General features: G+C 40.7%; 1 protein-coding gene across 2 annotated transcripts in view; it reads right to left on the bottom strand.

The window, feature by feature from the left end:
* The window catches only part of MPP7 (membrane palmitoylated protein 7), a 303,028-nt gene that overhangs the window by 244,394 nt on the left and 33,405 nt on the right, over positions 1-25,229 (bottom strand). The gene's annotated exons all lie outside the window — the stretch shown is intronic.

The following is a 25,229-nucleotide window of genomic DNA, read 5'->3' on the forward strand; positions in this document are numbered from 1 at the left end:
ATATTTCTTGAATCAGTCTTCTTCCCTACATCTGCATTACCACCAACATGCCAGTCCAAGCCACTATTCTCAAACACCTGAACAACCCCCCAACCAGTCTTACTACAGATCCATTATTGTATGTCTCCAACTCACCAGTTACACAGCAATTTTAAAGAGCAATCTTTAAAGTAAAAAATTGTAGATATGTGTGTACTCGTGCAGAAACCTTATCTATCTCATAATTATGATACCTCTTGGAGAACCTAGCACACAGTAGGTCTGCAATAAAGATGAATACTCACTCATCCATCCACTTGATCAAAAAGGCTGTCACAGGCTTTTTTTTTTTTTGAGACAGAGTCTTGCTCTGTTGCCCAGGCTGGAGTGCAGTGGCATGATCTCAGCTCACTGCAAACTCCACCTCCCGGGTTCAAGCGATTCTCCTGCCTCAGCCTCCCAAGTAGCTGGGATTACAGGTGCCCACCACCCCACCCAGCTAATTTTTGTATTTTTAGTAGAGATGGGGTTTCACCATATTGGCCAGGCTGGTCTTGAACTCCTGACCTCAGGTGATCCACCCACCACAGTCTCCCAGAGTGCTGGGATTACAGGCGTGAGCCACCACACCTGGCCTTGTCACATGCTTTTTACAACAAGCATAAACATTACCAAGTAGCAAGATGTTATGAAGACATTAATAAATATTTAGCATTGGTTAGGCTACCAAAGTAATCTAAAATAGTCCGGCCCAGATGGGATTTACAGCTGAGATGAGAAATAGCTTCTATATACAAGGTAGCAAACAAACAAGATGACATTACATAAAGACAAACAGAACACTATATCACTGTAAGAGTCTTTGAGTTGGATTACTAAAGGATGAATAGGATGTAAACAAAACGGAAGACACTACAGATGAAAAACTATGGAGGCATCCACTCATGGGTGCGTTTGTTTCCAGGAGCGCAAGTCACGCACGCCTAGGTTTGATATGAAGGGAGAGGAATCAAAGGACAAAGTCACTGATCTGATCACAGAACGGGTTTATGTTTGGAAAAGTTTCAAGCTGAATATTTTGAGAGAAGCACAATTTGAAGAACAATGGGATCTGGGTAAAGAGATTAAGACTTGATAGGATTAGGAATAATAGCCCTATCTTTGACTGTGCCAGCTATAGGACTTGACACATACTCTCTGATTTAAAAACCTACTACAAGGCCAGGTGTGGCGGCTCTTGCCTATAATCCCAGCACTTTGGGAGGCCAAAGCAGGAAGATCACTTGAGCCCAGGAGTTTGAAACCAGTGTGGACAACATAGTAAGATGTTGCCTTTACAAAAAAAAAAAAAAATTTCATGAGTCTGGTTTGATGACACCCGTCTAGGCTCCCAGCTACTCAGGAGGCTGAGGATAGCTTGAGCCTGGGAGGTCAAGGCTACAGTAAGCCGTGACAGTGTCACTGTACTGCTACCTGGGAGAGACAGCAAGATCCTGTCTCTAAATAAATAAATTCTACTACAACCCTATCATCTAAATACTATTACTACTGTCTCAGTTTACTTATAAGGGAACTGTGTCCAATCTTGTTGCTTTCCTGGGCCACACTGGAAGAAGAATTGTCTTCAGCCACACATAAAGTACACTGACACTAATGATAGCTGATGAGCAAAAAATAATAATAATAATACATTTAAATAAATAAATATTTTAAAAAATAAAAATTACAAAAATATTTTAAGAAAGTTTAGGAATTTGTGTTGGGCCACGTTCAAAGCCGTCCTGGGCTGCATACAGCCCATGGGCCGCAGGTTGGATAGGCTTGATTTACAACATATTTAAGGTCATACAGTTGGCAGAACTGGTGTTTGAATATAGCAACCTCAGAGCCTTTACAGGTCCACAAAGCAGTCCTCTGCAAAAATGATGTTATGCAAGGAATGCTTTAAAACCTAATAACAGGGTGTGGGGTAAACTGAAGGCTGCATATATACTCAGCAAAGCAGCAGCTGTAGTAATAATCTAGGTCAGAAGTGAGCATAATTAGACTAGAATGATAGTGATGAGATTAGAATACGAGAGATTAGTGCGCAAGAGAATGTTCAAGGGGAAAAGAGCAGGCCTGAAAGTGAAAAATTAAGAGGTGTTGGGATTCCAAAGTAAGTCCACAGTTCCGAATCTTAGATAGAAAAAGAATAATGGTACCCTAAACAGAAAAGGAGTCCATGAAAAAGTGGACCTATTTTTCCATTTTTGGTCTTTTGAGTGAGATGAAGAGCTATCCACGTGAAATTGTCCAACAGGCTGCCGGGGCAATGAGACCAAAGCTTGGTTAGAGGAACACAGCCAGATTAATATTATAAATACCAATTTTATATCCATGCATATTTCTTAAACCAAAGAGAATATTGTCTTAATATAGAAAACTAAGACTGTTACCAAAAAAAGAAAAATAAAACTTTTAATAGCATAACACTTTCCCACACAATAACAAGTTCCCAAAGTGGCCCTAGCAACAGCACATCTATGTATGTTAGTACAAGTCAAAAACTCCCTGCCACCTACTCAAGTCCTTTGCAAACGATTCCACACCCACTGCATTATCTTCGCAGCCTCTTTTTAGAACACAAAATATTGAGACAGCCTGCTAAAATGCATATGGAAGTTTCCACCAAACATGAGACTTTCAACTTACTGGGGCTATCCATTTTTAAATTTCTAATCAATTTAAGGCATACAAACAAAGATTTTTAGGAAATGTTAGAGGTACTGATGGATTTACATGAGCAACCAGGTACTTAAAGACACCTGCAGACACCACAAAAAACTAAAATGTCATCGGGTCTGTATATCATCATGGGTAGATATTGTCAAAATAGATAGATTTTTAAAAGCAAGTAACAGAATGAAACACACAGTATATCATTTATGTTAATGAACATGTAACACCGTATAGGTCCTTAAGGAAAAGTCCATATATAGTAAATTTAGAAAATGACAAAAGGATATCTATATAAATTCATATTAACTACTTCTGGGAAGAGAGGGAAATAAAACTGGAGAGGGGAACAAAGTATATTTCAAACGTTATCCATAACATTTCATTTATTCCATTTTTTTTAATCTGAAAAAAAAAAAAGAAAAACCCCAAAATGTTAACATCTGTTAATGGAGGTAAAGGCCATTTATTGTGTTCTCTTTGCCATTCATTATTTCTGAAATGTTACCCAAATTAAAAAAAGAAGGAAAGAAAAGGATCCATATCTCTTGCCTAATGAAAATGTCACATGAAACATATCTGACATATTCTGCCTGAATAACTCCAGGGTGAACAGGGTGAAGCAAGCAGTCAATTTCTATTTTGGACTCAACGTATTTCTTGAAATAGAAATGGCATAATTAGCAGATCTAAATACTGGTTTGATTTCCCGGAGTGAATCTACAGGGTGGGCCTGAGCTACGGGCAAGTTCTCCTGTGGCAGCAACTAGGCAAGGGCACTAAGCCTCAGTATCTCCTAAGGAAGCTAAGAGGAAGATTCAGAAGGAAGAAGCTACTGAAAGTTCTCCCAAATAAATCCAATGTCATCCTTCCCAACCTTAATTCTCCCTGTTCCCTTTCCAAGTCCTTCCTCAAGTCACCAATAGAGACGTTCTGCAAGTTAGCGGATCTTTTTCTTTCTAAGAGGTGAATCTCTAGTTGGTCTTTTGGGTTTGTCATTGGCTCACTATGGAAATACACAGCGTGCTCTTTAAGAACTCCGGCCAGGCGCAGTGGCTTACGCCTGTAATCACATCACTTTGGGAGGCCGAGGCAGGTGGATCACCTGAGGTCAGGATGACGAAACCCCATCTCTACTAAAATACAAAAATTAGCTGGGCATGCCGGGCACTGTAGTTCACGCCTGAATCCCAGCACTTCGGGAGGCCGAGATGGGCAGATCACGAGGTCAGGAGATCGAGACCATCCTGGCTAACACAGTGAAACCCCGTCTCTACTAAAAAAAAAAAAAAAATACAAAAAAAAAAAACAAATTAACCAGGCGTGATGGCGGGCGCCTGTAGTTCCAGCTACTTGGGAGGCTGAGGCAGGAGAATGGCATGAACCCGGAAGGCGGAGCTTGCAGTGAGCCGAGATCGTGCCACTGCACTCCAGCTTGGGCGACAGAGCGAGACTTCTTCTCAAAAAAAAAAAAATCAGCTGGGCATGGTGGCACATACCTATAATCCCAGCAACTCAGGAGGCTGAGGCACTAGAATTACTTGAACCCGGGAGGCAGAGGTTGCAGTGAGCCGAGATTGTGCCACTGCACTCCAGCCTGGGTGACAGAGCGAGACTCTGTCTCGAAAAAAAAAAAAAGAACTTCATGCATTCTCTCAATATCACTTATTCTGCACAGGCATCAGGGATGTAAGTTTAAGGACAAAACCCCTACCCTCAAAGACATGTCTATTAATTTTTCTTCCACTCAATTTCTTAGTCTTAAAATGTTCCCACCATCAAACCCAAGAAAAATCAAGTCTAAACTGTAGCTAAATGATCCCTTAGAATTATCATGACTGTCATGAGCCGAGGTAAGAACTTGATGTGTGAAGCGAGGTTATCTGAACAGGACAACCACTTAGGAAGGTCTGCTCCTCCCTAATGCGCCCAAGCCACCACTGGTAAACCAGGACAATGAGCCATTACAGAGAACAAGGAGGAATGCATGCTCACTCGTATTTGACTACACTTCTTACCAGCCTAAGAGGACAAAAATAAAGGGAACATTACTGTGTACCTGCTCTAGATTTTTTTAGGAACAATGCAACATAAAGAAATTATACAGTCGTTCCTCTGTATATGGGGGAGAATAGTTCTAGGACCTCCCCCGATACCAAAATCTATTGATGCTCAAGTCCCTGATATAAAATAACCCAGTGTTTGCAAATAACCTGTGCATATCCTCCTGCACACTTTAAATCATCTCTAGATTACTTACAATACCTAACATAATGTAAATGCTATGTAAATCGTTGTTATATTGTTTAGGGAATCATGACAGGATAAAAGTCTGGACATGCTCTATACAGCAACCACCATTCATTTTTTTCATAATATTTTTGATCTGCAGTTGGTTGAATTCTGATGCAGAACCCACACACACAGGGGGCAGATGATATAGTGACATCATTCGCAGTCCACATTTCAGGAACAGAATTCCTTTTCACAGGGCTTAGGCATTAAAAAAATTGGTGTGATTTCTAGTACTCGACTCCAGATTAATAAATGGCAACAGAATAATAAAGTTTCCCAGAAGCCAGACTCCTAAAGGCAGGCTAGGGCACAGCCTAGAGGAGGTGCAACAGCCAAGACCCTGATCATCTCAGACCCTGGGAAAGCACAGACCCGACAAAGGTCACATACGACATCCACATAACAGGGTCAAAACCGTCCCACGAGAGACAAATGGGCATGTGCCTGGCAAAGCAATACAGGGTGCCAATTTAGACAAAAAGAGAAAGAAAACTGCATGCCTTGAACACATTCCTGTGTCTGACTAGAGTGGAGGGTATGTAAAAGAAAAACAACAGTAATGGAAAATACCATATACAGGCCTCAATACAATAGGCTTTGAAAGGCAAACTGAGTAATTTAGGCTCAGTGTGGTAGAGTAGATCCAAAGAATAAATGGTCATTTATTTTTCTTTCTTTTTTGAGACAGGGTCTCATTCTGTTACCATGGCTGGAATGCAGTGGCACAATCTCTGCTCACTGCAACCTCCGCTTCCCAGGTTCAAGCAATTCTCCTGCCTCAGCCCCCCGAGTAGCTGGGATTACAGGCACACACCACTACATCTGGCTAATTCTTGTATTTTTAGTAGAGACAGGGTTTTGCCACATTGGCCAGGCTGGTCTCAAACTCCTGATCTCAAGTGATCTGCCCACCTCGGCCTCCCAAAGTGCTGAGATTACAGGCATGAACCACTGCACCTGGCCTAATGGTCATTTCTAAAAAGGAAGATGACTTCTGTACCCACACACACAATGAAGAGGTAATGAATATCTGCTCAAAGAAGGTAGCAGCAGTAACTCACAGAGAAGAATGATAACATGAGATGCTATGAGTAGGAAGAGATGACAATACTAGGTTATTGACCAGATAGCAGAGATGGAAAAAAGCTAATACTGTTAATTAATAATGAATAGCAACTAGCATTTACTGACCTTTGGTATGTGCCAGGCACTGCACTAAATACTTCTGTGTTATCGGATTTAATTCTCACTACCAACTTTTGTAGTAGGTACTCTAATTAGCCTGTTTCAGTTAAGAAAATGAAGGTTTGGAGAGAATAAATAACTTGTCTAAATTCATAAAACCAGCAATAAGCAGGGCTGGAATTTGGAAGCCAACATGTTAATTTTACAGTCCATATTCTTAACCATCAGGACATATGGCCCTAACGTTTTCAGTTGCATGCCAAGGGTAATGTACACCAATTAAGCAAGGAAGAGAGCTGTGGAAACCAGCGTTCCAGGACACTGGAATGCTGCAAGTACAGTCATTGTTAAGAAGATAACTCACCCTTCTTTCTCTTCACAATGAGGCTTTTGGCCTTGAAGAAGCTAAATTTCGTTCAAAGCCTAGGAGAACCTGCTGTTAATGAACATTCCCGTAACAGGAAGTGCACAGGTGGTTCCTGTTAGTTCCATTGGCACTGTGATGTAATCTCTGACATTATCACAGGCAGCTGTGTGCCTCATAGGACACCAAGGGGCCAGAGAGAAGTACATCTCAGTATATTGTCTCTTTTCCAGCGAATGTGGCTGCCTGCTTCCAGGGTGGTTCAGCACCCTTGGCTAATAAAATAGGAACCTGAGCCTCAACTACAGTGGATGTGGGAATGTTCTCTTCCTACCAATTTGTGTACCACTTAAAAATGCTTACAGCTGGCTTTGGAGGAAGGGCGGTTAAAATCAAATGTACTCACTCTGAGACATTCACATATCCAGGATATAAGCCACTGAGCAACTGCAAATTTGCTACAGCAAATTAGGGCTCATGTGGATTCACTGAACTGGAGCTCATTAAAGCCACAGGCAGTTTAGAAGTCACTCAGACAGAAATGATAGCTGAAACCAAGACAATGGGTAAACGCACAATTGGGGTGGTGGGGGTGAGTAAGTGGGTCAAGGACTGAAGTCACTCCCACAATTAAAGGACAGGAGCATAAAGAAAACCAGTGGCAGAAACCAAGAAGAAACCAGAAATGGAAGAACTAAGCTCCCCATCTCCAGTCATCAAATCTTCTCCCGTATACTGTTCAGATCTGTGTTAAATCCAGCCCTGCCCCACCACCCGTTACTCCTCAGTTGGACCCCTCGCTATTGCCTGCCTGTTCTGGGTCAGAGAACTCCTCCACTACACCAACATAGTGAATTAACTGAACTCCATACATGATCATGACATGACTGGAAAGTTCTATAGCCTGTGTCTCAACCTGATGGTGTGTGGACAGGAGTGGGCATTAAAAAAAAGATACCTTTTTCTGGTGTGTCAATTGCACACAGTGGAAAGTGACTTTTAATCTTGTACATGAAACATAAAATTTCATAACAATTTCATGCTGCAGTGGGCTACTTTTCAATATGCCCCAGCCTTCTCCTGGGAAGAGGTGTATGTTGGTGGAGTAACTTAAAGCACTGGCCAAAATAGGTGAGACTTGTGCTTATCCAAATTATGTGAAGGAGCCAAAGAAACAAAGAAGATGCACAAAGGGGAGGAAATTTCCAATATGAATTCAAATACCACAGTTCTCACGCATTCGTCTCTGATGTATAGGAGAATGGGTAACCTGGGTTTGAATCCTGGCTCTACCAGTTCCTAGTTATATGACCCCAAAGGCAAATTACCTAACTTCTCCCTGACTCCATTCTTGTATTTGTAAATGGAAATGGAATACTCAAAGGGCTGAATTAAGCATGGACATCTAGGGAGGGTTTCCATAGCACAGCACCTGGCATACTGTAAAGAACCAAGAAATGACAGCTCTTATCTGTAAACACCAAGTTTGTACCACTCCACTCCATTAAAGCATTCCAAAGCTTTTTTTTTTTTTTTTTTTTTTTTTTTGAGACAGAGTCTCACTCTTCCACCCAGGTTGGAGTGCAGTGGTGCAATCTCAGCTCACTGCAGCCTCTGCCTCCTGGGTTCAAGCAATTCTCCTGCCTCAGCCTCCCAAGTAGCTGGGATTACAGGCGCCCGCCACCACGCCCAGCTAATTTTTATATTTTTAGTAGAAACGAGGTTTCCCCATGTTGCCCAGGCTGGTCTGGAACTCCTGACCTCAAGTGATTCACCCACCTCGGCCTCCCAAAGTGCTGGGATTACAGGCGTGAGCTACCACACCCAGCCCCAAAGCTTTTCTCAGTCCAAAACTGTTATTAGGCAGGAAAATGTCTATTTTGATAAGCAGCCTTGCCGTATCATTCACAGCCTGTCCCAAAGGCTACTTTTAGCTCTATATGCAAAAATAAGAGTAAATTTAAATACCCAGTTTCTGACCCATCTGGAAATTGGAAGCACCCAGGATAACAGAAGCCAAGTCAAAATCACTTTAGTTAACATTTATTAAGTGTAAGACACTGAACTGAAAACAACAGAAATGATCTTGGTGGTGAGATTAATAGTCGGTATGAACACCAATGATTAAGTAAAGTACTTTACTGAGGATACCGCTCTGAAATGCACATGAGAGGAAGCACACAGGAAAAACCAGTGTCACCAAGATCCCTGCTGATCAAGGACAGCTGTTAACTGGTTCCCAGGAGGGGTACACAAATGTACACAGACATTTATATAATCTTTTGTTGTCTAGGCACCAAGTCTTGTGTATTCAGCAATCACTCAAATCATGAGAAGGAATTCAGGGAGGGAGGAGCAGCTTAAAAACAAGTCTGGCCTGAAGCAGGAAGACCTGTTTCAAGTCACAGGCAGCATTAGCAGGAAGAAGCCAACGAAAAGTCTGCAGCTGAAGACTGAAGAAAGTTGCCTTCCCCTCCTTTCTCCTCTCACCCTAATCCCAGTGGGACCTCTTCAGTCTCATCTGACTGCCCCCTCTACATGATAGGTTTCACAGATTGCTTCTATTTTTTCCAAAGAAAACTTCATCTTATTGTCTATCAGTCATTTCTCAAAATTACGAATTTTAAAGAGGGGGCAATTGGAGTAAATAGAACTTTTGTTTGTCATTCCACCCACGGAATGATTGCAACAAATCAATGTAATAAGAAGAGAGGTCAACTTTTCATTTACTCTATTATACTACAAGAACCTTGAAGGCAAGGATGCTTTACACATTTTTGAATCTGATCTCAGAATACAATATAAGATACATAAAAGGATAATGACATGCAATGAATACATCATTCTAAAGACAAGAACAAGTGTTTTAATTTTTTTGAATTCCCATTTAACAGCTCCAAGATGTTTCAGCCATTATCTTTTTATTTCAAGTGAATTAAGCTACTTTCAGAATATAACAAAAGGACTTTTCTATTAATAGTTTCCTTTAGATTTGCTTCTAAAAACCAGGCAATTTAGCTTGGTGTTTCCAACAAAAATGCTGTAAAGACCAATTTAATTTACACATCCTGAACGGTCCTGTTCTATAATCTAAGGGACTAGCTCAGAATATTGAAAACTGATGTTAAAAACGAAAACAAAAAAGAATCAGGGATTTAACGTACCTACCTTTTCTTTTTTTGAGATGGAGTTTCACTCTTGTTGCCCAGGCTGGAGTGCAATGGCGCAATCTTGGCTCACTGCAACCTCCACCTCCCGGGTTCAAGTGATTCTCCTGCCTCAGCCGCCTGAGTAACTGGGATTACAGGCAACACGCCATCACACCCAGCTACTTTTGTATTTTTAGTAGAGACAGCGTTTCTCCGTGTTGGTCAGGCTGGTCTCAAACTCCCAACCTCAGGTGATCCGCCCACCTCGGCCTCCCAAACTGCTAGGATTACAGGCATGAGCCACCGTGCCCAGCCAACCTACCTTTTCTGTACTAACTAGATCTCAAAGAGTTGATGAGGGAAAGTTTCTCTTCATAAAAATATTCTAATAACTAAAACAGGAAAACAATAAAAATATCACCATTTTGCAAACCCTGATAAAATAACGGATCTAGGCAATGGTTATCAATGGTCATGAATACTACAAAAAGCGAGACAACCAACATTACCTGACTGGGGTGAGAAGTACAGGCCACCACCTATGAAGCAGTTTTGCCAAAAAATAGAAACTGAATCAAATCAAGATCTGATTACTAGTTGCAGGAATTAAAACAACAAAAGAGCACTTTATACTATTCATTAAATAAAAAGCATTACAACAGGTGGTAGCCTGTTTTGTTTTTTTTAATTATGATAACCAAACAAGTACATCTTGATAAATGAACATAACATTTCTTCATGTTCTCTTTGTGATTATCTTCATCTTAAAAGATGAGGAAAGTCCATCAAGTGTAAGCATGTTTATGGATGTATTTATTTATTGTGATAAGACAAAATGTACAACTTTGTACAAGTCAGGAGTTGCCTATCTCAAAAATATTTTCTTTCACCAAGCAAGGTGGCTCATGTCTGTAATCCCAGCACTTTGGAAGGCCAAGATGGGCGGATCACAAGGTCAGGAGATCAAGACCATCCTGGCTAACACAGTGAAACTTCATCTCTACTAAAAATACCAAAAAATTAGCTGGGCGTGGTGGCGGACGCCTGTGGTCCCAGCTACTCAGGAGGCTGAGGCAGGAGAATGGCATGAACCCAGGAGGCGGAGCTTGCAGTGAGCCGAGATTGCACCACTGCACTCCAGCCTGGGTGACAGAGTGAGACTCTCATCTCAAAAAAAAAAAAAAAAAAATTATTTCCTAGCGTTACTAAACTTCCTTTCACTTGGAAAACTACAGCACAGCTGAGCCAAGAAGTAACTGGTCCCTGCTTTTAAAACAACAGCTTGAGGAGTAATAAGCAAAGAAGAAGCTGGATGCCGTTGAGTGACCTCAGAGGAGACAGATCACTGTGAGGAGCCCACTTTCAACTGAACTGGCACCAGCTGTTCTCAAAGTGCTCCAAGACACACTGGGGGTCCTCAGGCACCTTTCATGACATCAAAACTATCATTATAATAATGCAAACAGGTCATTCACAACTTTCATAGGCTGACACGAAGCACTGATGATCAAAGCCAGGGTGTGTAAACTTTTTTTTTTTTTACACACCTTAAACACATTTTTGTTGGCCCCTTAGCACAAATCAAGGCAGTGGCACCACCAGTATAGGTCCTCATAACCACTGTGAACTCACAGTGGAAAAAAAAGGATGGTTTCCTATAAAAATATCCTTGATGAAACAGTGAACATTAGCAATTGCATGACATCTCAACCACTGAGTATGTGCCTTTTCCACCTTTTTAATATTCTTTGTGCTGAATTAGGAAAGTTCACATGAAGGAGCTATGTAGCATACTGAAGTATGGAGGTTGTCTCAAGGAAAAGAATTTATGCCAACTGTTTGATCAGCAAGCTGAACTAGCAGCTTTTGTTTACAGAATATCATTTTTACACGAAATAAAAACTGAAAGTATTAGAATTGAAAGTTGGGTATCTAGCAGACACTTTCTCAAATGCAATTTATATATCCATTAGAAAAAAAATACATTTGTTGAAATCAGCAGTCATCTCTTGAAAAGTCTTCTTCCCCTCCAGCTTTATTGAGATATCATTGGTATACAAAAACCTGCATATAATCAATGTATAGAATTTGGTGAGTGTGGACAAATGTATACACTCCTGTATTTGGTATTATAAAATGTGCTAACATTGAATTCCATGAGCCAATAGTTTCCAAGTCATACATTAGTAAGAAAGATCCAAAATGAAAGAAAGACCAATGGATTTAAATACAACAAAGTGAGAAATGTTTACTGATAAGGCTTCAGATTCCACACTGCAAATAAACTTTAATGTATGTAACATTTACCATCTCCACAATCCAGGTGATAAACGCGCCCATCACCTCCAAAGTGTCCTCGTGTTTTATTTTTATTTTGTGTGTGTTAAAAACACTTAACATGAGATCTACCCTCTACAAATTTTTAAGGACACAATACCGTCTTATTAACTGTCTGCATATTGGGAAAGCTGTCACATTCTTGGTGGCAGATACAATTTTTCTAAGTATGTAATTTTTGTTTGAAGGCTTGACTTTTATCATTGGCAACAAATACATCAGTTATTATTTTTTTTAATCCAACTGGGGTTGGATTTTCTTCACATATTCCAACCAAACAACAAATCACAACAGATTGAATGCAGAAGCAATTATGAGAATCCAGCTGCTTCTACAGAACCAGACATTATAGAGAACTGCAAAAATGTAAAACCACACCACTCTTTCCCTGAACTCTCTTTGTAAAGGTATTTTTCATACAGAAGTGTTATTTGTGTTCATATACAAAAAGGATATTATGTTTTGATTTTTGGTTTTTATGAGACAGGGTTTCACTCTGTCACTCAAGCTGGAGTGCAGTGGTGTGATCACAGTCTTTGAGGTCCTTAATAATTGTTAAGAGCATGAAGCAGTACTGAAACAAGTCTGAAAACTGCAGCTCCAAGAATATGGAGCTGAGGTCAAGGCTGTGCTTGTTCAAGTGAGCTTTCAGGAATTACCTTATTCTTTGAATTCCTGTTTGAAGAAACACTAAAAGTTGGAAGCTCAGTAGAGCCCAATGTCAGGCCTAGTGCACCAAGAACCACCAGCCACAGCCATCCTGAGAAAGGGCCTTATGAGTAGAATATTTTGTATTAGGCTCGGGGGTGAGGTTAGAAGACCTCAGGTTGGGGAAGTCAGCAGCACTTTTTCCTTCTTAGCTCAGCACATACCTCATTCTCGAGATTTTGGTCTCAAAAATAGCTAACCAGGCCAGGCATAGTGGCTCACACCTGTAATCCCAGCACTTTGGGAGGCCGAGGTGGGCGGATCATTTGAGGTCAGGAGTTCAAGACCAGCCTGGCCAAAATGGTGAAACTTCATCTCTACTAAAAATACAAAAAAATTAGCCAAGTGTGGTGACACGCACTTGTAGTCCCAGCTACTCAGGTGGCTGAGGCAGGAGAATCGCTTGAACCCAGGAGGCGGAGGTTGCAGTGAGCCAAGGCCATGCCACTGTACTCCAGCCTGGGCAACAGAGCCAGACTCCATCTCAAAAAAAAAAAGCTAACCATATCAGTCCAGACTAGCAGACTGGTAGATTAAGGAAGCTGAGGTGAACTGTTTCCCGTGCCCTTCCTCCTCTGGTTAACTCAAGAAATATCAAAAACAGCCATCCCAACCAACAGAAATCTCTGTCTTTTTAACAGACTGGTAAACTCTTCAGTACCAGACTTACCACAAGTCACTTAAACCTTAAGAACTGGGGCCAGAAGTGCAGTCTCAGCTCTCAAACATTTTTTTCTGTGCTTAAGAGATATGTAGCCAAGAGCTCACAAATACAGTGTCTACGGTGAGTGAGCCACTATGGAGACTTTGCCCTTGGATCTGAGTGAAACGGCAAGGTTCTGAGCAATATGACAGCATCCACCTGAACCCACCCTGGGCTTTGGGTGGAGAAATGGAGAAAAGGTTTTAGGGGCAGGGGCAAGAGCAGGGAAGTCACTACAGTAAGCCACATGACAAATAATGATTTGTTTCCTCCCACAAAGGCCAAAACATTGATTTCCTCCCCCCACCTTTGAGACAGAGTCTCACGCTGTCACCCAGGCTGGAGTATAGTGGCACAATCTCGGCTCACTGCAACCTCCGCCTCCCTGGCTCAAGCAAAGCTCCCATCTTAGCCACCCAAGTAGCTGGGACCACAGGCACGTGTCACCACACCCAGCTAATTTTTGTATTTTTTGTAGAGATGGGGTTTCACTATGTTGCCCAGGTTGATCTCAAACTCCTGAGCTCAGGCCATCCATCTGCCTCGGCCTCCCAAAGTGTTGGGATTACAGGCGTACACCACCAAGCCTAACCAAACCATTGATTTCTAATGCTATTATGCTACTATTGATAGATATGGTACATAAAGATCTTCTATTAGTTTCTCATAGAGCAACAACAAAATAAAAGTATGCCTTGTATTGATGCCCTATATCCTTTACTAAGTGGCCCCAATCACAAATTACAGTCTCTTTACTTTGCTTTTGTTTTAAACACAGGGAGTATTTCTAGCATATACTAAACTGGACGAAAGAGTATAACACTACAAGGAACCTTCCTGAACTTCTTACCTACCTTCAATTTATGGCCAGTCTTACTTCATCTGCAACTGCCCCACCTCCCCACCCCAGCTTATTATACAGTCATTTTTAATCAGTTTTTGTTTTGTTTTGTTTTGTTTTGTTTTTTTGAGACAGAGTTTCACTTTTGTTGCCCAGGCTGGAGTGCAATGGCGTGATCTCAACTCACTGAAACCTCTGCCTCCCGCGTTCAAGCAATTCTCCTGTCTCAGCCTCCCGAATAGCTGGGATTATAGGCACATGCCACCACAACCAGCTAATTTTTGTATTTTTAGTAGAGATGGGGTTTCATCACATTGGTCAGACTGGTCTCGAACTCCTGACCTCAGGTGATTCACCCACCTTGGCCTCCCAAAGTGCTGGGATTACAGGCATGAGCTACCATGCCCGGCCCCAATCAGTTTTCTTATTTAAAAAAAAGGATTTTAGGAAAACAGACTAACACATTAAAGAAGTAACTCACCTAGAATCTTAATGCGCCCAACTGATATTAACTGAATTGTTTTTATTTGAACATTCACACTCATACAGATATGAATTAATAGCACATGGACAATTTAGAGCTGTACATGAAAATTAACTTATTCTCTTGTTACAAAATTAGGATTATCCTAATGACGTGATTTGGTAAACTTTGCCAGCATATACTAACAATTTCCATGGAGAAGAAGAATAAATACCTACTGCTGCACAGGTTAGGTTGCTTCTGATTTTCCAGGATATTAGAATATTATCATGAACAGCTACATACATAAATTTAGTGAACATCTATTAACATAGACTAGCAAATGCTAAACATGCAATAATGTAGAGAAAAATGGACTCCCAGATAACGCAAAATACAGCAACTGCTATAACCACTGATGCTGCAAGACCAGGAAAAGTAGCTCCTTTGGATAGGGTGACAGCTAGAAACATTAACTAGGGATTAAGACTGATATTGGCTGGGCACGTTGGTTCATGCCTGTAATCCCAGTACTTTAGGAGGCTGAGGCAGGTGGATCACTTGAGGCCAGGAGTTCAACACTAGCCTGGACAACATGGTAAAACTCCATCTATACTAAAAATACAAAAATTAGCCAGGTGTGGTAGCACATGCCTGTAATCTCAGCTACCTGGGAGTCTGAGGCACGAGAATCCCTTGAACCCAGTGGGGCAGAGGTTGTAGTGAGCCGAAGATCGCACCACTGCACTCCAGCCTGGTCCACAGAGAGACAGAGACACTGTCTCAAAAAATAAATAAATAAATAAATAAAGACAGTAATACTGATGATCCTAACCCTGTGTAGGCCTAGGCTAAAGTGTGTGTTTGTGTCTTAGTTTTACATTAAAAAAAAAAATTTTTTTAATAAAGGAAAATATTTTTGTACCGCTATAGAATGTGCTTGTGTTTGAAGCTGTGTTGTTACAAGAGTCGAAAGTTAAAAACCATTTATAAGCAAAAAAGTTAAGCTGAGTTTTGTTTATTATTGAAGAAAAAATACTTTTTAAATGAATGTAGTGTTGCCTAGACATGGTGTTTATAACTTCTACAACAGTGAGTGTACAGTCATGCCCTAGGCTTTCACATTCACTCACCACCCACTCACTGACTCACCCAGAGCAACTTCCAGTCCAGACACATGCGACGTGTCCTACGCAAGTGGACCATGTTTCATCTTTTTTACCATATTTTTACTGTACCTTTTCTATGTTTACAGATGTTTAGCCAGACAAATACCATTATGTTCCAGTTGCCTACAGTATTCAGGACAGTAACCAGCTGCACAGGTTTGCAGCCTAGGAACAATGGGCTATACCAGATAGCCTAGGTGTGTAGTAGGCTATGTTATCCACATTTGTGTAAGTGCAGCCTGCGATGTTCACACAATGACGAAATCACCTAATGATACGTTTCTCAGAACATATCCCCGTTCAGTGATACATAGTTGTCTACGTATGTAGGATTCCCCTATACCAGGGGAAATAAACACTAGAAAATACAACAGAAGAAAAAACGGCATTCACAGTAGAAACAAAAGCTGAAGTAACTAGGAATTACTGTAACAAAGAAGACGATCATTACGGAAAAAAAAAAAAAACTGATCCCCACTGAATAAAACATAAATACCACTGATAAGTGGTTTCCACTCGGGATATAGATCAGTGTCACCAGAGGAGATTTTTAAAAATACAATTGCTGGACTCTACTCTCTACAGATTACAACTCAGTTCATCCATGGTCAATGGGATTTTTTTTTTTTAAAGCTACCTAGCGAATTCTAATATAAAGCCATGGATGAAAACTACCAGTTTAAACACGTTTTTAAAATAACACAGGAGGGACTCATTCTTCTAGATATCAAAATATATAAACAAGTTGTAGCAATAAAAATAAAAGCAAAATCCACTGTGAAATTAGAACAGAAACAGACAAATTGATCAGAATGGAGCAGGGAGCCTAAAAAGGTAAGAGAGAGAATAGAGAGTGTGTGTCTGTGTCTGCGTCTGCATATATACGAGTGGGTGGACCTTGATATATGATATCGGTAGCATCATAAACCACTAGGTTATTTAGTAAATGAGTATAGGATACTCCACTGCATTAGTAATCAGATAATTGCAAGTAAGAGCAATAACATATCATTTTGTGCTGGATTGCTCCATCTGTTGCATCAGATTGGAAAAAATAATAAGGTCAGAAAACGCCACATGCTAGCAAGAATGCGGGGAGCAACAGCTGGTGAAAGTGTCAACGAGATAACAATCTGGCCGTACCTAAGGGAATTATGTACATGCCAGAGAGAGGGTCCCTTGGGGGCAAGGAAGAACATGAATGGGGATAGGTGATGAAGGGGAAAGATAGAATAAAATAAGGTGGGAGGCGGCTCTACATGGACCAATCATGACGGTGTGCCATGAAGTGAGTGGTAACTCCAGTGTGAGCCCCTGAGCTGGGGAGCGGGCGGAGCGGGGCAGCTCCTCATCATAGGCCCCTTCCCCCAATCAGCAGGTATTCAGTCTCTACATACCAGGAACTGCATCCCATCCTAGGGACCCAGTAGCAAAGATCAAGCCCTTACCCTCATAGGGGTTACGTCCCAGTGAAGGAAATAATAAAAAGTACACAAATAAGATGATGATAAGAGTGTGATAACAGCTACAACAGAACTAAGGCAGTGATAGTGACAGAGAGTAATGGAAAGAGGGTTTCACTAATGAAAGGATCGCCAGAGGTGAGCTCCCGCAGGTCTGCAAAAAGAAAATAAACCAGGCATTCCGCAAGCCGAGAAAAGAGATCCCAAAGAACTGCGTTCAAGGGCCAGGCATGGTGGCTTACACCTGTAATCCCAGCACTTTGGGAGACTGAGGTGGGCGGATTACGAGGTCAGGAGATCCAGACCACCCTGGCTAACACAGTGAAATCCAGTCTCTACTGAAAATACAAAAAAAAAAATTAGCCGGGTGCCTGTAGTCCCGGCTACTCGGGAGGTTGAGGCAGGAGAATGGCGTGAACTCGGGAGGCGGAGCTTGCAGTGAGCTGAGATCGCGCCACTGCACTCCAGCCTGGGGGACAGAGCAAGACTCCGTCTCAAAAAGAACTGCGTTCAAGGTCATCAAATACAAAATTGTCATAGTACAGGTGACAGTGTGTTCTAAAGATGACTTTCAGGTACTTTCTGTCATTCAGCTCCCAGAAATAACCTTTAAAATGCCTGTTATATAAAATGTAAACTATAAGGATTATTGTGAGAGTCCAACATACCGTGATTAAAGAAACCAAACTTTCTGAAGGGGAAGGGGGAGGAGACAGTATCAATACGAATGTTCTATGTCTGTAAAAAAAAAAGTTTCTGGAAAATTACTAGGATCCACAAACTTTTCCGTCACTCCTTAAAAAGCAATTGAGTACTCATATTTTTTCCCCAGCACCGTGCCAGGAAATGAGATTAACTATTAAATTTTCTGTCTTTGCTTCAATTGTATAAGATGCAAGATTCTATCTATTTTATATATGTACTTTTTTTTATGGATAAAAGAAAACATTAATTGCATGCTTGCAACCTGCAAGACCCTGTTCCCTGAGCTTCTACATATTGGAGCTCACTTACATTCACAACAAAATACTATATTATTTCCACTTTAGAGATGGAACAACAGAGGTTAAGAAACTTGCCTAAAGTCAAGGTACTAGTAAGCAGCAAAGCAGGGATTCAAACCTAACTCTTTCAAAGTGTTAACCACTACACTTACGTTTCCCCCTAGAGTGGCTGGCCCCTGCAGTGGCTGTAGCACATGGCCTCAGAATTTATTAGAAATGCAAATTGCCAGGATCCCCCCTCCCAGACCTACTGATTAGAAATTCTGGGAGCTGGAAGGCAGCTACCTAAGGTCTGATAAGCCCTCCATGTGATCCCAAGATATGCTAAGTTTGAGAACCACTGGTAGAAACTTTTCATACTGAACTTAATGTGAGAGGTGAAATTACTACCATTTTGAAACTTCTGAAATATAAAATTTGTATCTGATTTAAAATGACTATGAAGAAATCAAAATAGTGTTAACTCATTTCCTCACTACTCAACTTCTTTCTCCCAAACTTGACAAAATGCCTAATCTCTATCCTGATTATACTATGTACAAAAAGGATACTCTGATGAGCGTTAGAGCACAGAGGTCTGAACTCACTCTTCAGAAGTAATCAGAAGCCATAATAATAGGAAGAGAAAAAACAACATTTTGAATATAGCAGAAGCTTGATAAATCTTGGGCCATAAATCCAAATTCTGATCCCAGGCTCAACTCCAAATTTTTACATGACTTCAACAGTCTTCCCAATGCCAAAAAAGAAGTTACAACCCCAAGAAATATTTGATTAACAAGATTCAAACTGCTTTAAGTGCACATACAGAGAAACTGTCCAAGAGTGTGTTTTTATCAGGAGTGAAGCTAAGGGATGTCTAATTACACATCAGACCTTCTGACAATATTCACAGCAAAAGGGGTTCACTTTATCCCTGTCCCTGCATACACCTGCTGTGTACGGCATCCTACACTGATCCTTCTCTTTTCAAAGCTGTACCTAGAACAGGGGTCTTTTCTCCGCAACTCAAGTACTCAATTTGGGCAGTACAGTTCTATGTGTATTCAACTTTGCCTATTTCTAATAAGGCCTTTTTTTGTTGTTAAATGGATGGAAGAAAGAGCATGAGAAATAAGTATATTCAAGCACCTACCATAATCTGAAATCTACCATAAGCCAAATAACTCCATGAAGCTATTCACTTGCATACTCAAGTCATTAATTTTATACATTTCAGGTTTCTACTTATTCCAAAAATTTAAAACATAAAATTGAAGACTAAGGAGTACTTAGTCCAAGCTTGGACCACCGGAGAGCTATAAACCTGTCTTAAAATGCTTAATGACCTGATTAAGGTCACCAAAGGCGAAGAGAGCTCTAGGAATCAGCCTTTTAATCTTCCTGGCTACTTACAACCACACACCTTTTCCATGCCCACATTCTCCTAAGGGCTGAAGGCACTGCCAAGAACGACCTTCCTAGAAGGGCTGAATCCTATTTATTTTCTCTCTCCCAAATCTCCATCAAATCCCCTGAGAACTAGCAGTGTTCTGGTAAGAAACAAATTATCATTGCTCTCCTCCCCATCCACAGTTCAGTGCAACTGAACTAAACATACACACACCCCAACCACTGAAAGACTTTCTCAGATTCCTATCAAAGTCCAAAGTTGTCTTCAAAACATCTTGCAAAATGCAATCGTACCAGTTAGTCTTTAATCTCCACTAACATTGCCATTTCTATACCCAAAATGGGTATTGCAACCGCTGTGTATTTTCATCTCCCTTCTCTAACCATCAGTAACAAGCAACCCAATCAGTAATAAACAAGCCTGATAAACAGCTCCTATCTTCGGAGAGAAAAGAATGGTCTCCTCTCTTTCATAAGTAAAGCAAGCTGATAATGTTCTACTAAATAGGAAGACTAAATGCCTCTTCAAGAAAAAAAAAAAAAACATTTATATGCCTGGGAAAACATCTTGGTTTTTTGTTTGTTTTTTGTTTTTTTACTTAAGCATCTGTTCATAGTAGGTAGCAAATAATCTTGCCACACATATGCATTTTACTACTTCTTTTAAAGAGTTGGTAATCTGAGAGCAAAGCATAAGACTGCTCAAAGAGCTAAGTCCCAGTTTACATAAAATTTAAACAAAACACACGCCATTAAAAAATACTCAACTACTCATAAATAAAGACCAATATATCTACACTTTGGTCTGGGTTTCTGAACACAGGGAGAATCAGAGGGTTCGATAGGAGAGGTTATTTCTGAAATCATAGGCATACCTCGAAGATATCACGTGTTCCATTCCAGACCACCTTAGTAAAACTAACACTGCAATAAGGCGAGCAACAGAAATTTTTCTGCTTTCCAAGTGCATATAGAAGTTATATTTACTATACACCGTAGTCTATTATGCTGGCAATAGCATTAGGTCTTAATTTTAAAGCTTTATTATTTTTTTTAAATGCTAGTGATCATCCGAGCTTTCAGGGAGTCAAAATCCTTTTGCTGGTGGAGCGTTTTCCCTTGATGTTGATGGCTGCTGACTTAACAAGGTGCTGGCTGCTGTAAGATGGGATGGCTGTGGCAATTTCTTAAAATAAGAAAACAACGAGGCCAATCGCTGTGGCTCACGCCTGTAATCCTAGCACTTCGGGAGGCCGAGGCGGGTGGATTGCCTGAGCTCAGGCGGGTGGATTGCCTGAGCTCAGGTGGGTGGATTGCCTGAGCTCAGGCGTTCAAGACCAGCCTGATCAACACAGTGAAACCCCGTCTCTACTAAAATACAAAAAATTAGCCAGGTGTGGTGGTGTGCACCTGTAATCCCAGCTACTCGGGAGGCTGAGACAGGAGAATCTCTTAAACCTGGGAGGCAGAGGTTGCAGTGAGCCAAGATCACGCCATTGCACTCCAGCCTGGGAAACAGAGCAAGACTCCATCTCAAAAAAAAAAAAAAAAAAGGAAGTTTGCCACATCGACTGACTCTGCCTTTCACAAAAGATTTCTCTTTTGGTAGCATTTTACCCACAGTAGAACCTCATTCACAATTGAAGTCAATCCTATCATACCCTGCCACTGCTTAATTAACTAAGTTTATAGAATATTCTAAATCCTTCATTGTCATTTCAACAATGCTCACAGCATCTTCACCAAGAACAGATTCCCTCTCAAGAAACCACTTTCTTTGCTCATTCAGAAGAAGCAACTCTTCATCCATTCAAGTTTGATAATGAGACTGCAGCAATTCAGTCACATTTTCAGGATTCACTTCTAATTCTAGTTCTCTTACTATTTCCACCACATCTGCAGGTACTTCTTCCACTTAAGTCTTGAATCCCTCAAAGTCATCCATGAGGGCTGGAATCAACTTCTTCTCAACTCCTGTTAATGTTGATATTTTGACCTCTTCCTTTGACTCACAAATGCCCTTAATGCCATCTAGAACTGTGAATCCTTACCAGGTTTTCAATTTACTTAGCCAAGATCCATCAGAAGAATCACTATCTATGGCAGCTATAGCTTTACAAGATGTGCTTCTTAAATAATAAGTCTTGAAAGTTGAAATGACTCCTAGATCCATGGGTACAGAGTGGGTGTTGTGTTAGAAGGTATGAAAATATTAATTTCCTTGTACATCTCCATTAGAGCTCTTGGGTGACCAGGTGCATTGTCAATGAACAGCACTGTTCAATGGTACCTTTTTTTCTGAGCAGTGGGTCTCAACAGTGAGCTTAACAGATTCAGTAAACCACGCTGTAAACAGATGTACTGTCATCCAGGCTTTGTCATTCCATTTACAGAGCACAGGCAGAGTAGATTTTGCATAATGCTTAACGATTTTTGGAATGGTAAATGAGCACTGGCTTCAACTTAAAGTCACCAGCTGCACTAGCTCCAAACAAAAGAGTCAGCCTGGCCTTTGAGACGAGGCATTGACTTCCTTCTAGCTAAGAAAGTCCAAGATGGCATCTTCTTCCAATATAAGGCTGTTTCATCTACACTGAAAATCTGTTGTTCAGTGTAGCCACCTTCATCAATGATCTTAGCTAGATATTCTGGATAACTTGCTATAGCTTCTATATCAGTATTTGCTGCTTCACCTTGCACATTTATGTTAGGGAAGCAGCTGCTTTCCTTAAACCTCGTGAACCAACCTCTTCTAGCTTCCAACTTTTCTTCTGCAACTTCCTTACCTCTCTCAGTCTTCAGCGAATTGAAGAGTTAGGGTTTTGCTCTGCTGGCTTAAGGGAATGCTGTGGCTGGTTTCATCTTCTACCCAGACCACTAAACTTCTCTATATCAGCAATAAAGCTGTTTCACTTTCTTATCATTGGGCTGTTCAGTGGAGTAGCACTTTTAATTTCTTTCAAGAACCTTTCCTTTGCATTCAGAGCTCAGTTGTTTGGTGCAAGAGGCCTAGATGTTGGCCTATCTTGGCTTTTGTCATGACCTCCTCACTAAGCTCACTGATTTCTAGCTTTCTGATTTAAAGTGGGAGACATGCGACTCTCCATTCATTTGAATACTTAGATGCCAACGTAGAGTTATTAATTGGCCTCATTTCAATATTGTTGTGTCTCAGGGAATAGGGAGGCCTGGAACGAGGAAGAGAGATGGGGAATGGCCAGTTGGCGGAGATATCAGAACATATGCAACATTTATCAATTAAGTTCACCATATTATACAGGTGTGGTTCATGGAGCCCCAAAACAACTAGAATCGTAACATCAAAGATCACTGACCAGAGATCACCATAACAGATAGAATACCAATGAAAAGGTTTGCAATATTGTAAGAATTACCAAGATATGACAAAGACACACAAAATGAACATACCCTATTGGAAAAATAGCACCAATAGACTTGCAGGGGTGCCAACGAACCTTCAGTTTGTAAAAAACACAGTATCTTCAGAGAGCAAGCCTGACTAACAATTTCCTTCACTTTAAATTCAAAGTGAAGGAATACCCTTTCCTTCTGAACTGATCCCATTTAATAAAACTCAAGACTTAACATTACAACTCTGTCTGAATTGCAATTAGGACAAAAACAGTTGCAGTACCTTTGTATCTTTTTCAGTGAAATGTTTATAACAAGGAAAAACAAAAATCTGTTTGAAAACTCCAATAAGCAGCCCCCAGTGCACCATCTAGTGGAAGTCAGGTAGTGTCGTAATTAATTTAAAAAAAGAAAAAAGTCACAGAAACTCTGAAAACCACTGGGGGAGTGGGAGGAGTCAAAGCTTCGGGTAAGAATACAGGCAAATACTTTACAAACAGCCAAAATATCTTTCCAGTGTCCCACACTGCAAGAGGGCTGGGCTTATGAGAATAAATGATTCATTTTCTGTATAATCAACAGATGATAAAAGTTCCCTTATGGAAATTTTTGCTTGGGTGCTAGAAATTTTGACAGGACAGTAAAAGTTACATAAAGCCACTAAAACATAAATCAGTAAATAAATGTAGGGCTAGAGTGACAGCCTTCTGTAACAGTTGTCTTATATGTTACACGAATATGTTAAAATGTACATATGAAACAGAGGTATTAACCACAAAACAACAGATAACTTCATGATTAGAACAGTTACATTCAGGCCGGGTGCAGTGGCTCACGCCTGTAATCCCAGCACTTTGGGAGGCCAAGGCAGGCAGATCACTTCAGGTCAGGAGTTCGAGACCAGCCTGGCCAACATGGTGAAACCCCATCTCTACAAAAATACAGAAAAAAAAAAAAAAATAGCTGGGCGTGGTGGCATGCACCTGTAGTCCCAGCTACTCAGGAGGCGAGGCAGGAGAATCGCTTGAACCTAAGAGACAGAGATCACAATGAGCCACTGCACTCCAGCCTAGACAACAGAGTGAGACTCTACCTCAAAAAAAAAAAAAAAAAGAGTTCCCTTCAGTAATCCATAAGACATTTTCATGTTCCTGATAACTAGTAAATTTAACATAACCTAACAATTCTCTAGAATTCCCTAAGCCTTAATATCATGCAAGAGATTACTCCCAACTACCCATTTCAGCCTGTCCCACACTAAAGCCCAAACTCCTTTGGTCGAGTTATTCTAATCAAGAAATTAATTTTCAACCCATCTATAAATGTACAGTAAACACTTCCCAAAACAAAGTCATAAGTCATGATCAAAATGCACTTCACTTCATTAGTATTTTCCTTCTGCATATCAGTTATTTCTATTCAATTCAAAAAACGGTACCGAAATTCGATGCTGAGCTAGAGATGCAAACACAAATAAGGTTCTCTAATTTGGAAAGCTTCCCAAAATTTAAAATAGAGATTTTCACACAGCACTACTAACTTTTGTTTGTTTTGCCTATGTGGAAAATTACCTTTCACCTGAAATTCAAACTAGCTTAGCAATCTGGATGGAAAGAAAAACCTCAGAGACAATATTCCTTTACTTGAAAATAACCATCTCCACCTCTGACCTGTGTACACGGGATCGAATTGGTACGCAGAAGCTGGCTTGATGGCAGGAATCTTACCCAGATTTTGGATTAAATCCACTACAGGTATAAAATAAAGTAGGAGTAAACTGAGGCAGGATTCCTTTCATCTCCAGGGCTTTCAGTTGACATACCCGGAAAATGGACATGCTATGCACAGCCTGCCTCAGAAGAGTAGGAGGATGGCATACTATATAATTGATAGAGTGCTATGAGTTTCACAATTAAGTGGAAATACTGTTTTTGTAGAACCGGAGTGAACCTGAGCATAGAAAACTCTCCAAGGGCCATCGCTGTGACATTACTGCTAAAACTCAGTGACCTTCATCAATTCACTTGTAAACAAGCAATATACCGAGCACGTCAAAGGAAAGGTAGCAACAATTCAAGATACTTCTT

The sequence above is a fragment of the Trachypithecus francoisi genome, unplaced genomic scaffold (genome assembly GCF_009764315.1).
Source record: "Trachypithecus francoisi isolate TF-2019V2 unplaced genomic scaffold, Tfra_2.0 Lachesis_group9, whole genome shotgun sequence".
In the NCBI taxonomy this organism is placed as follows: Eukaryota; Metazoa; Chordata; class Mammalia; order Primates; family Cercopithecidae; genus Trachypithecus; species Trachypithecus francoisi.